The following is a 12839-nucleotide window of genomic DNA, read 5'->3' as shown; positions in this document are numbered from 1 at the left end:
CACTTAGCTTTCATAACATAAGATAATAGAAATGAGCAGAAATTTAAAATATTTTCAACATAATCAAAGTCTTTATAAAACGAAGCAAAAGTCTAACACACTTTGTCTCAAACCATCTAAAACATGAATATCCTTGGGACACTTCCCATACAATAGTTCAAAAAATAAAATGAAAAAACATAAGAGAAATGGTGGCTATATCCTCAAATGCTATGAGGACTCACCAATCTTCAATCCATGCTTCTACTATGATCATAGCCACGAAGATAGGAGTTGATATCGCCAGACCCTATATTTGGATAAGAAATTTAGGCAAGAGTGTGTGTTAGTACAAACATGTACTAAATATGATAGCCAACATAAAAATAAGGGTTAGACAATATAAGTCATAAGAATAATTAATGCACATAAATCATCATAACATATCAATATAGAAGGAAAACTTCTTGAAGTGACCTCAACTAATCCTTAGTCAAGACTTGGGTCATCTACCTCTAGTTATACATATCAAGGAAAGCAACTCTACCAACAATCCAAGCTAATCATTCTTCATACAAGAAAATCTCATATTAAAACATACTTACGATACTTCCTTGAAGTAATCTCAAAGCATACTGAACCAAGACATGTGTAATCCTCCACTAGTCTTACTCATCATAGTAGGCCACGTTAGGCCATCCTTCAAGCTCATCATTTACGATTCTCATTTTCAGCTTATCTTTTATAGACATGAGGAAATCACCTCTTTGCCTTCTCATAAAGGCTCATGGGTAGTCGCATCTTGCCTTACATAAAGGCTAATGGGTAGTCGCCTCTTCCCTTGCTTATATGGTCATGAGTATTCGCCTCCATGTCCAACTTATGGGATCATAGGTATTCACCTCCATGCCCAATTATCATATGATACGGGTATTCGCCTCCACATCATTTCATTATAAGATGCGGGTATTCGCCTACATATCTTTCAATATAACATACAAGTATTCACCTCCACATCTTTCAATAAGGTATCATGGGTATTCGTATCCATGTCCAACATTAGGGAATAAGGGTAGTCACCTCTTACTCTCCTATATAGAATATGGGGAATCACCTCATATCCTTCTCAATTAGAGGCCATGGGTATTCGCCTCTTGCCACATCTATTTCTTAGCATTTTAGTCTACACTCATTTTAGGTGAGCAATCCTTTCAGCCTAGAATCCTTCAATGTGAGAAATCCTTTCGCATTCATAACATAAGCAATTCATGTGGGAACTATCTCTTCCACAACATTTACATCAATAATCAACAATTCATAACATAAGATTTACTCTCTAAGCACTATATATCTTAGATATTCTATATGCTTCACTCTCAAAGCAATTCAACATCATAATCATCTCATAAGCTCCAATCTCAAAGCAATACTAATCATAAATCATCATATCAGCTTTACTCTCAACAATTTATGTCTATGTGCCTCACTCTTAAGCAATTCTAATCATACTTCATCATATAGCCTCAATACCAAGCACTATTAATCATGATTCATCATATAAGCTTCAATTCTAATGTATCTCATCAATCCTAGATGGAATACATCTAAACCCACAAAATATCCTATCATGGCATAAAACTCATTTACATCAATTTCATCTTTTTAGACATGGGTTAGGCATGGGTACATGTAATTTCATTCTAAAAACATGTATTACTGTCAATTCAATCATAAACCATCATAGTCCACTTAATTAGATCAACATTCATCAATACCCACAACATTGGAAGAAACCCTCACTCAAATTAGTGATTTCATCTTCTCAATTGGGGAAAACATAGGGACTCCATGGATGGAACAAATTCATGGATGGAAGGAATCCATGGATGAAAAGCCAGCATACCTTGATTACAAAGCCCACAAATGCTTGAGGATTGGAGACTTGACCTTGATCCTAACTTGAACTCTTTCTTCTTCTTCAAGTTCTAGAGAGAAATATTTTGCAGAGGAACCCAATTCTTTTGGTGAGTTTGAGAGAATGATGTGAATGAGTGAATTTAGGGGTTAAAATAACTTATATACGGGTCCTAGACTTGAGTAAAATGACCTCACTTTGATTTAATTAAAATCGGAAAAGACCTTTGTGCCCCTAAAAATAACTGCCAATCAGTAAGCCACGAGACCCCACTTGGTGGTCAGGACGACAGACCGTCCTGCACGACCACCGATGGTGCTCAGGAACTTGTCTTCTGGGCCATCGAACCACAGGCCCTAACCACGGAATGTGGTCTAACAAACAGTCTGTTGGTCAGGCCGTGGTTCTGGCTTTCTTGGTCACTTTTGGGGAGCCCTTCCATGGACCACTCCTACGGTCTGTGGTCCTATCCACGGGCCATGGGTGGCCCTCGTGGGTTGGCACCTACAGCTCACCAAGAGTGTTATTTACCCTTTTTCGGATACAGGGTGTTACAATAGCTCCCCCTTGGGATCATTCGTCCTCGAATGAGATTCAAACTGGTTCAAAAAGAGTAGGAGAGGAGTAAAACAACCCAACCTAAAATTCAACTTCATTTAAATACGTATAACCAAGGAGGAACTATCGACTCCAAACTAGAACGTTATTGAAATATCGTAAGAGGGGTGAAACTACTCTATCAGCCCATTATGCATGCAATGCACACATATAAGGAGGAAACATCAACTCCAAGTTCAACATACTCAAATGCATCATAAGGAAGTAGGAACTACATCTAGCAACCCAATATGCATGAATTTTCTGCATTACTCATTCACAAGGAGGAACTACCTTCTCCAAGCTAAAAGCATGCTCAACACAATCTCATAGAGCTCATATGCAATTCAATCTCAAAAAGCATATCTGAAGCATGTTTATCAATTCATCTCATGGAGTCTATAGACAACTCATACTCAATGCACTACAACATGAGGAAAATCAATCATATAAACTCTTTTTTTTTTCAAAACACAAATTTTCATGAACATGCATAATATAAGGAAATCATGGGAACATCTAAACACACATGACTTCAAACAAGGAGTAAACTATGAGGAACTCATTAGCTCGAGCTAGGTGATGCTTATCGTGACCAACGACACTAACCTACGGTATGAGTGTCTACGATCGTCGATAGTATAGTAACCCAACTAAAGGTTGGGGTCATGTCCCAAGGTAGTGGTTTTGAGAATTGATAGAAAAAAAATTTTAGCTCTAACTAGTCGTAGCTAAAGACGTTAACAAACAAAAACATAGTAAATAACGGGGGTGACACAAAAGTGTCAAATATCAATTTTGGGGTTTTGTTACAAGTAGTAAAAGCAGCAAAAATTAATAAGAAAATCAAGTATGGGGAAATATTCTTGGGGTGTGACCGCAATACAAGTTGAGATAAATAGTTGGGTACATGATTTTGACAAGAAATTTGTAAGATAATAGTGACTAGGCTAAGCTTTAAATGGAAATAAGTTCCCTCTCGGGCAACTTACCCCGTTTCAAATGTGTTCCTCTCGGACACCCATTTGCCACATGAAGACCAGCCTAAGCCTTACCCCAATCACTCTCTCGAGCTGAGTGTTAGGATATGGGACTAGGGCTCACCTTCTCGGGCTGAACCTCATGTCGACCCACTCTTATGCTATCAGTCTAGTGGTCTTGGTTTCGCGACCTCCCTCTCGGGCAAATCGAAAACACATGAGTGGCTTTGTATTTGCAACTACAAACCCTTTAGATTAAACCACAACCACTAGGTGAAATCACCATTAAACTACATCTAACCTATCAGCAAGCAAGACCCAACAATAATATCAACACATATTTGCTAAATCGCACCCCCAAGAATGGGGGTTTTTAGCCACACATCAAGAAATAACAAAATACACCTAAAATGATAGTAAAATCAAATGGGTATAAGAAATTAAACTTTAATTTAATCAAAGGAAGAAGAATAGAGAAAACCCATTTCTAACTTGGGGAAGATGAACTCCTTTCTTCAAGTTCCCAAAGACCCTCTCCAAACTTGAGAGAAAAATATCTAAAAAGTACTATTCTATTCTGGAAATTAAAAATAAAAGTTCCACTCTCTAAAAATTAATAACAAGTTCAGTATTAATAGACTTCAGAAAATAGCGTTGGTGGATCTTTCGGCGAAGTTAGTCGATATCGCCGAATGACTTCGGTGACTCACCCTTCGTCTGTCTCATCGCCGTTTTGTGCTTGCCTTCAGCATCTTCACATTCTGTACCATTGGCGGTAAAGTATTGCTTCGGGGAACTATTCGGCGAAGCGTCGACTGCTCCTTTCATCGCCTTTTTGACCCTTCTCCTTTAGGGCTTCACGTACTGGAACAAAGGGAGGAGTAAATCCCTTCGGCGAATCGCCAAATGTGTTTGGCGATGCTCGGGCTTCAGCTTCTTCATTTTTTCAACCTTTTCATTCCTTTTTGCGCCTAAGTGTCCATGCTTTCACTAAAACTTCAAATACCTGAAACTTAAGAGTTTTCATCAGATATTGAGACAAAATAAGCATTCGAGGACACTATTCTTATCAAAATAAAGTCCTAAATGAGTCCAATTTGTGGACTCCTCACTAGGGTAGAACGAAAAAGATAGCGATATCGGGACATTATATCAGCCTCAGCCTCCCAAGTAGCACCCTGAACTAAAAGATTCCTTTATTATACTCTCATGGAAGAAACTTCCTTGATTCTTTAACTTCTTAACTTGCCGATTTAACATGTCTACCAAAACTTTCTCGTAAGAAGAACTTACATCAACTCCCAAAATCATTAACATTAGGAACTCAAAACGACCTTTATATCTAAGCACACCATCTCCCTCGGGAGGAAGCCTCAATGGACTTTCTAAGCATTGTCTCTTTCAATTCTACTAAGGTCGGATTAAGACATTGCTTAACTTTCAAAGTTGTCATAAAGGATGATTCGGAACCATTTTACCCCATAGCACCACCTTTGGTGGGGTCTACTAACCAAACGACATTACCACAAACTCATAATGACCATATCGAGTTCTAAAATACGGCTTCGGAACATCATCTTCTTTCATCCTCATTTGGTGCTAACCTGACTTAAGGTCAATTTTAGAATGATAACTAGCTCCTTGTAGTAGGTCAACACTTAGAAATCTATATTCATCTCTCTAACTTGGTGATACATCTAACCCTCAAAAGACATCTTCTTAACCTTAAGGCAATAAATAACCCAAATTTTTAGCGTAGACTTTTCCCCTTCCACTCTCGGATAGGATCATTCGTGAACTAAAAATAATTTGACTACACGGGTTCTACAATCAATAGAAGCATGATAAGAGTGCAATCAATCCATCCCAAGGATGACATCATAATCTAGCAAAGCATAAACATCTAATTGAAAAGGCTTTCAACATACCGGTAACCACATCGGGAGCAAACCCTTGTTCACCCCTAGTCTGAAGTGCATAGAATCGGTTTTGCTTAGGAGAATTGGAAGCCGAACCACTTTGACCAGATGAAGGATAAGGTTGAGGCCTACGACGACTATCTCCCTCATTCTTAGCAACTAAAGTACAATGTATTATCTTGTAATCCATCTTACCACAACCAAAACAAACATTGGAACCTGCTAGACATTTGCCCGCATGCTTTCTTCCACACTTACCACAATCTGGAAACGAAGGCCCATTACTACCTACTTGAGGCTTAGGGTTAGACACCCTCTCTTGGTTGAACATTGGAGCCTTAGAAGAACCTTTCTTGGAAAACCTTTGTCGATTCTACAACGACCATGTCCATCGGACCTAGCATAAGGGAAATTACCATCATCCATTCTAGACCTCTTGCTCTCCCTAGATCTTTCCTTAAGTTTTTCCTCTTTAATTTGTTGGGCATACATCATAAAATGAGAAATATCCATGTCATGGACAAGCAAAGTCATACGACATTCTTTCACCTCTAAATCGGACACTCCCAAAATGAACTTACTCATTCTTAATCTAGGGTCAGCCACTATAGAAGAAGCATACTTACACAATTGAGTAAACCTCAAAGCATATTCCTTAACACTCATACTACATTGCCAAAGGTTAATGAACTCAAGCACCTTAGCCTCTCTCATCTCTAGAGGGAAAAACCTATCAAGAAAAGCATTTTTGAACCTTTCCCACTCTATGGGACCCGCCTTTACCGGTCTTCCTTCTTTCCATTGGTTGAAACAAATCTGAGCAACCCCCTTAAGTTTATAAGCGGCCAACTCCGCCTTTTCTACCGAAGTCACTCCCATAATGTTCAACACTTTATAGACCTCATTATGAACTCTTGAGGATCTTCCTCAACCTTTGACCCATAGAATTTCGGTGGATTCATCCTAGTGAAGTCCCTCACTCTAGATGTCGTCGTACCCACATTTGAGCTCACAGGGTCTACAATCTCTCTATTGGCTTGGCCGTCACGGCTTGAGGCAACACTTTAAAACTCATCCTAAACTCCGCATTAGTCACATTCTCAGCCAAAGGGTCGACCAAAGCTTGAGGAGGAGCTTCTTGAACCACACTGTCTTCCTCATTCCTTCTAGAATTTGCCATTGTAGTAGTCATATCCTGAAGACCATCGGATAAGGATTAGGAGAAAGACCTTATAGAGTTAAACTCTATCGCACGACTTAGAGAAATAAAGAAGTGAAGTTTCCTAAGTATCTAATAGCCTCTCATTCATAAATGTGGCACGCTTCAGACTTATCAACAAGACTCTACTAGATTGGTTTTGAGACATCCTAGAACCATTCTAAACATTGTGCTCTGATACAAAGTTTGGCACGACCCAGGGGTACCCCCTAGATGTAACATGGCATACAAGACCCCGAGAAGCCTTATATAAGCCACTTAGCTTTCATAGAATAAGATAACAAAAATGAGCAGAAATTTAAAACATTTTCAACATAATCAAAGTCTTTATAAAATGAAGCAGAAGTCTAATACACTTTGTCTCAAACCATCTAAAATATGAATATCCTTGGGACACAACCCATACAATAGTTCAAAACATAAAATGAAAGAACATAAGAGAAATGGTGCCTATATCCTCGAATGTTATGAGGACTCACCAATCTTTAATCCACGCTTCTACTGTGATCCTAGCCACAAGGATGAGAGTCGATATTGTCGGACCCTACATTTGGATAAGAAATGTAGGCAAGATAATGTGTTAGTACAAACATGTACTAAATATGATAGCCAACATAAACATAAGCGTTAGACAATATAAGTCATAAGCATAATTAATCCACATAAATCAGCAAAACATATCAATATAGGAGGAACACTTCTTGAACTGACCTCATCTTATCCTTAGTCAAGACTTGGGTCATCCACCTCTAGTCATACATATCAAGGAAGGAAACTCAAGCAACAATCCAAACTAATTATTCATCATACAAGAAAATCTCATATTAAAACATATTTACGATTTTTCTCAATTAGAGGTCATGGGTATTCGCCTCTTGCCTCATCTATTTCTTAGCATTTTAGTCTAGATTTATTTGAGGTGAGCAATCCTTTCAACCTAGAATCATTCAATGTGAGAAATCCTTTCACATTCATAACATAATTAATTCTTGTGGGAACTATCCACAACAATTACATCAATAATCAACAATTCATAACATAATATTTACTCTCAAAGCACTATATCTCTTAGTCATTCTATATGCTTCACTCTCAAAGATATTCAACATCATAATCATCTCATAAGCTCCAATCTCAAAGCAATCCTAATCATAAATCATCCTATAAGCTTTACTCTCAACAATCTATATATATGTGCTTCACTCTCAAGCAATTCTAAGCATACTTCATCATATAGTCTCAATCTCAAGCACTACTAAACATGATTAATCATATAAGCCTCAATTCTAATGTATCTCATAAATCCTAGATTGAATACATCTAAACCCACAAATTATCCTTTCATGGCATAAAACCCATTTACATCAATTTCATCTTTCTAGACATGGGTTAGGCATGGGTACATGCAATTTCATTCTTAAAACATGTATCACTATTAATTCAATCATAAACAATCATAATCCACTCAATTGGATCAACATTCATCAATACCCACAACATTGAAAGAAACTTTAACTCAAATTGGGGATTTCATCTTCTTAATCGGTGAAAACATAGGGACTCCATGGATGGAAGTAATCCATGGATTAAAAGTCATCATACCTTGATTACAAATCCCACAAATGCTTGAGGATTTGAGAGTTTACCTTGATCCTAGCTTGAACTCTTTCTTCTTCTTCAAGTTCTAGATAGAGAAATATTTTTTAGAGGAACCCAATTCTTTCGGTGAGTTTGAGAGAATAATGTGAATGAGTGAATTTAGGGGTTAAAATAACTTATATAGGGGTCTTAAACTTGGGGAAAATGACCTCACTTTTATTTAATTAAAACCAAAAAAGACCCGTGTGCCCCTAAAAATAATAGTCAATTAGTGACCCACGAGACCCCACTAACAGACTGTGGTCAGGACGACAGACCGTCGATGGTGGTCAGAACCAGTCTGCTAGGCCAGCGAACCACGAGCCCTAACCACGGACCATGGTCTGACCAATGGTCCGTTGGTCAGGCCGTGGTTCTGGCCTTCTTGGTCACTTTGGGGGAGCCCATCCATGGACCACTCCTACAGTCTGTGGTCCCATCCACGGGCCATGGGTGGCCCTCATGGGTTGGCACCTAGAGCTCACCAAGTGTGGTATTTACCTTTTTCGGATACGGGGTGTTACAAAAACATACTAAGAGAAGAGGTCGAAGAGGAAAATATGACACAATTGATGACATGTATGGAGATATTAACCAAGCATTTTTTGGGTTCCCTAACGCACAAGTTAAATGATATGGCTTCTAATGATCAAGGGGTACAGAAATGAGAAATATTTCAAGATTTATGAAGAGGAGGTTCATTATGTAAATAATCATTCTAAGGGTTCTCGTCTAAACAACCATGATTCCAAACAGAGACCTTAGCATCAAGGTCAAGGGAATCAAAGTTGAAATAGAAAGTAACATGTAGATTGGAGAGATAGGAACCAAGGGATTCAGGATCAAGGTTTCAACCATAGAAGCACAAATCCATATGTCCCACCCCGAGGTGGTCACTAGAACATAGAGCAATCATCCATAAGTGACCCCATGACCAAAATACAAGAGATGCTAACTCGTACATTCAAGAAAGTTGAATCTGCAAAGAGTGGCATGCAACAACTACACAGTGACATTGCTACCATATAACAAGTAGTGCACTCCCATTTCACCTCAATTAACATATTGAATCTCACCTAAGACAGATGTCTACCACAATGAACCAAATGGAAATGGGCACTCTTTTAAGTGATATTACGGCAAATTTGAAGGCTAAAAGAGGTGATGTTAGCCATTGCATGACTACTGTAATTCGAAGTGGCTGAGTGTTTGATGATTAGGTGATGATAGATCATATACCACAAAAAGTTATACATATGCATGGGGCAATGTGTCCTCCCCCACTTCCACAAAGGCTGATGAAGAAAGTTGTAGCATAAGAATGAGAAGTTGATCTTAGAAAATAAAAAACAATGAGAAAGAAACTCTAGTGTTACCTATGTCTAGGCCAAAGTGTTCTCCTCCCCTTCCACAAATACTTATGAAGAAAGTTGAGGATGACAAATTTGAAAAGACTAGTGAAAATAAAAGAGTTGAAACTCTTGAAGAAAAGGAGGAGTTGATTCTAAAAGAAAAGAGTTAGGAGGAACACACTTTAATCAAACCAATACTAGTTAATAAGTGTCCTCTTCCTTCCCACAAGAATTAAAAAAAGAAAAAAAAAAGGCCAGTTTTAAAAAGTTCATCGATATCTTTAAGAAATTGCATATAAACATACCGTTGATTGATGTCCTAAGAGACATGATGAAATATGCAAAATATCTATGAGAGATGGAGGCATGCAAAAGGTGTCTTGGGAGATTGTGAGATGGTTACACTTATAGAGGGGTGAGTTTCGAGAGTATTGAACAAGCTTCCTAAAAAGAATGAGGATCAATGAAGTTTCATTCTCCCTATACAAAATGGTGAAAGTGGTGTTTCACATGCACTAAGTAGTTTGTAGGCAACTATCAAGTTAATGCCCCTATAGGTGTTCAAGACACTTGGTTTAGAAGGGCGACGTCTGGTCAACATCGCATTATTACTAGCAGACAAGTCTCATGTTGCTCTGGATGAGATAGTTGAGGATGTGCTCATCAGACTAGGTAAGTTTGTGATTCTTGCTGATTTTATAATTCTTGACTTTGATGTTGATGCTAGGATGCCTATAATTTTAGGGCATCCATTATTAGACACATGAGGAGCACTGATTGATGTGAGGGCCGACAAGAAAAAAATGTGAGCCAATAATGTATTTACTTGTTCAACTTTATACAAGTTTAAGTGTCTACATATGCACACATATAGTTTAAGTACATAAATGCTAGTTGAAGTCAAGTTCAAGGTCATTTCTATGTATTATGTATATCTTTTATGCTCTATTATCTATGTAGATAAATGAATTTTTATTTTCATTAATGAAATATTTGTTAAAATTATAATTTAAATTTCATTTACATTATGAATAGATAATCTTTTAAGAAATTGTTATGAAATATATCTTTATTTTTATTAATTAATTTTGTATTACTTGCATCGGAATGTGTTTATAAGGTTATCACATTATAAATTTCGTTAAAATTCACAAAAAAAAATTATTTAGTTCATCTATTTTATTATAGAACGACATAAAATTATATACTCGATCAATATTTCTCATTTTTTAGGGACGAAAATACACTTTTTATAGGATATTTTTATATAAATTAAATAACAAAAATACTATGATATTAAAGAAGTTTTTTTGAAAAAAAAAACGAAGAAGAAGATAAAGGTTGATAATATAATGATAAGATAGACACTTAAAGTGTCAATTCGGCAAAAGAGGGAGAGAATGATTATTTCTCAAAGTTGAGGAGGAAGTTAAATTTTAAAAGTAAAGTTGGATATAACTGATTTCCACCCTGAAAAAATGAGATAAAGATGAATAGAGGAGAAAAGTGTAAATAATAATGACTATTCTTCATCTATGAACTTAATCTTTCATCTTCCCTTTGGTTTTGCGGTGATCATTTTAGCTCTCATTCACATGGGTAATGTTGTCATCAATTAACATTAGTAAGTAAAGTTTCGTTAATGGAGTAGTGCATTCATTCATCAAACAAAGCTGCCAACGCACGTCTGCCAAGGCACGTTAAAAGGAATGTTGTTGAAGTTCATAGGTTGCTTATTAGAGCTGGTTGGTAAAATCAAATTCAACCCATTCATTTTAAATTTTGTGGATTATTGATTCCCACATTTATTAGCACAATTCATTTCAAATCAATCCATTAAAAATAGAGTTGATGTGTAACTGAAATTGACTCATGAAACATCTTAGGGAAAATTAGCAAACTAGTCACAATTCTTCAAATAATTATTAATAACATCTACACTTGAAAATAATTATTAAAAATTTCAATATGTCAATATTTTAGTAAATAAATTGTATTCTAATATAATTAATTTTATTTCCTTTTATTTGTCAAATCAGGCCCACTTTGGATCCTTTTTTTTTACTCCATTGTACGATAAAAAATAAAAATAAAATACCCCCATTACCCACTTACCCCTCTTTCTAGGTTTTACCCCAAATCACTTCTTTCTCTCTCTTCCCTTTTTCACCATTGTTATCTCATTTCCTTGTTCAAGAAAATCAACTTTTCTAATTTCCTACACTTAGTTCAAGAAATCTCACAATTAATTCAAAGGATTTTTCACTCATTGAAAAATGTAAATTTGAAGTCAACAAGTATTTTGTGAGATTCCTTGTGATTTTGTTTTCATATTCACCAAATATTTTGTATTTCGAATTTTTCGTCTTTTAAACAATATAGTTCCATTTTTTTGTGAGTTTGATTTCATATTCACAAAGTATTTTGTGAGATTTCCCTCTTTTATGTATTTCAAATTCGTCATGATTTTATTTTCATATTTGAGATTTAGTAGATTGTAGTAATCTAAATTAGCATTCACACATCATATATTGTTTGATTTTTTATACATTCATATTGATAATATTGAATTTTGTTTCTAGGATTACTAATGCACAAGTGAATACGGATTCGAATTTGAGTTTGGTGAAAAAGAATCGTAAAAAGGAACATAGAGACGAAGAAAAAGAAGAAAGAGAAAGTCGGAGAAGAAGGTTGCAAAATTGTATTCATATTAATTTTTGTTTGTCAATTGTTTTTCTTTTACTCAACATTTGTATTTTTATTAAGAACATTGGATTTCTATTTTAGTTTGTAATCATTCAAATAGGTATGTCAAATTGATTTGTATTTTTTATTTAAGCATAGATGTATCCTATTTTTTTCACAGTTAGTTTGTATTTTTTTTAGAATATTGTATCAATCCTCAACAAATTGTATTATTTTCACTATGTATGTTTTTTTTTCTAGAATCTTGTATCCTTATTTCTTTCATAGTCAATTTGTATTATTATTTTTTTAAATATTGTATCCTTCCTCAACAGATTGTATTATTTCCATCATGTGTGCTATTTTTTTTTCTAGAGTCTTGTATCCTTTCATAAATCATATTCATATGTGATGATTATATTATATTGTGATACAATCAATAATATTTTTGTAATACAAATTAAAAAAAAATATAATTGACAATCATATAATACAATTTTAATCACTGTGATACAATTTGTAGTTTTGAGCGCATAAAATGTAAATATTATT

At 35.8% G+C, this 12839-nt stretch overlaps 1 protein-coding gene across 1 annotated transcript in view; it reads left to right on the top strand.

Annotated features, from left to right (window-relative positions):
• Nucleotides 1–12839, top strand: part of LOC125836948 (protein JINGUBANG-like) — a 272926-nt gene that overhangs the window by 84488 nt on the left and 175599 nt on the right. The window lies entirely within an intron of this gene.

The sequence above is a fragment of the Solanum verrucosum genome, unplaced genomic scaffold, assembly GCF_900185275.1.
Source record: "Solanum verrucosum unplaced genomic scaffold, falcon-dt-bn FXZP01000179.1, whole genome shotgun sequence".
Classification (NCBI taxonomy): domain Eukaryota; kingdom Viridiplantae; phylum Streptophyta; class Magnoliopsida; order Solanales; family Solanaceae; genus Solanum; species Solanum verrucosum.
Note: the sequence above shows the minus strand (reverse complement) of the source record. Positions and strands in the feature narration are given on the sequence as shown.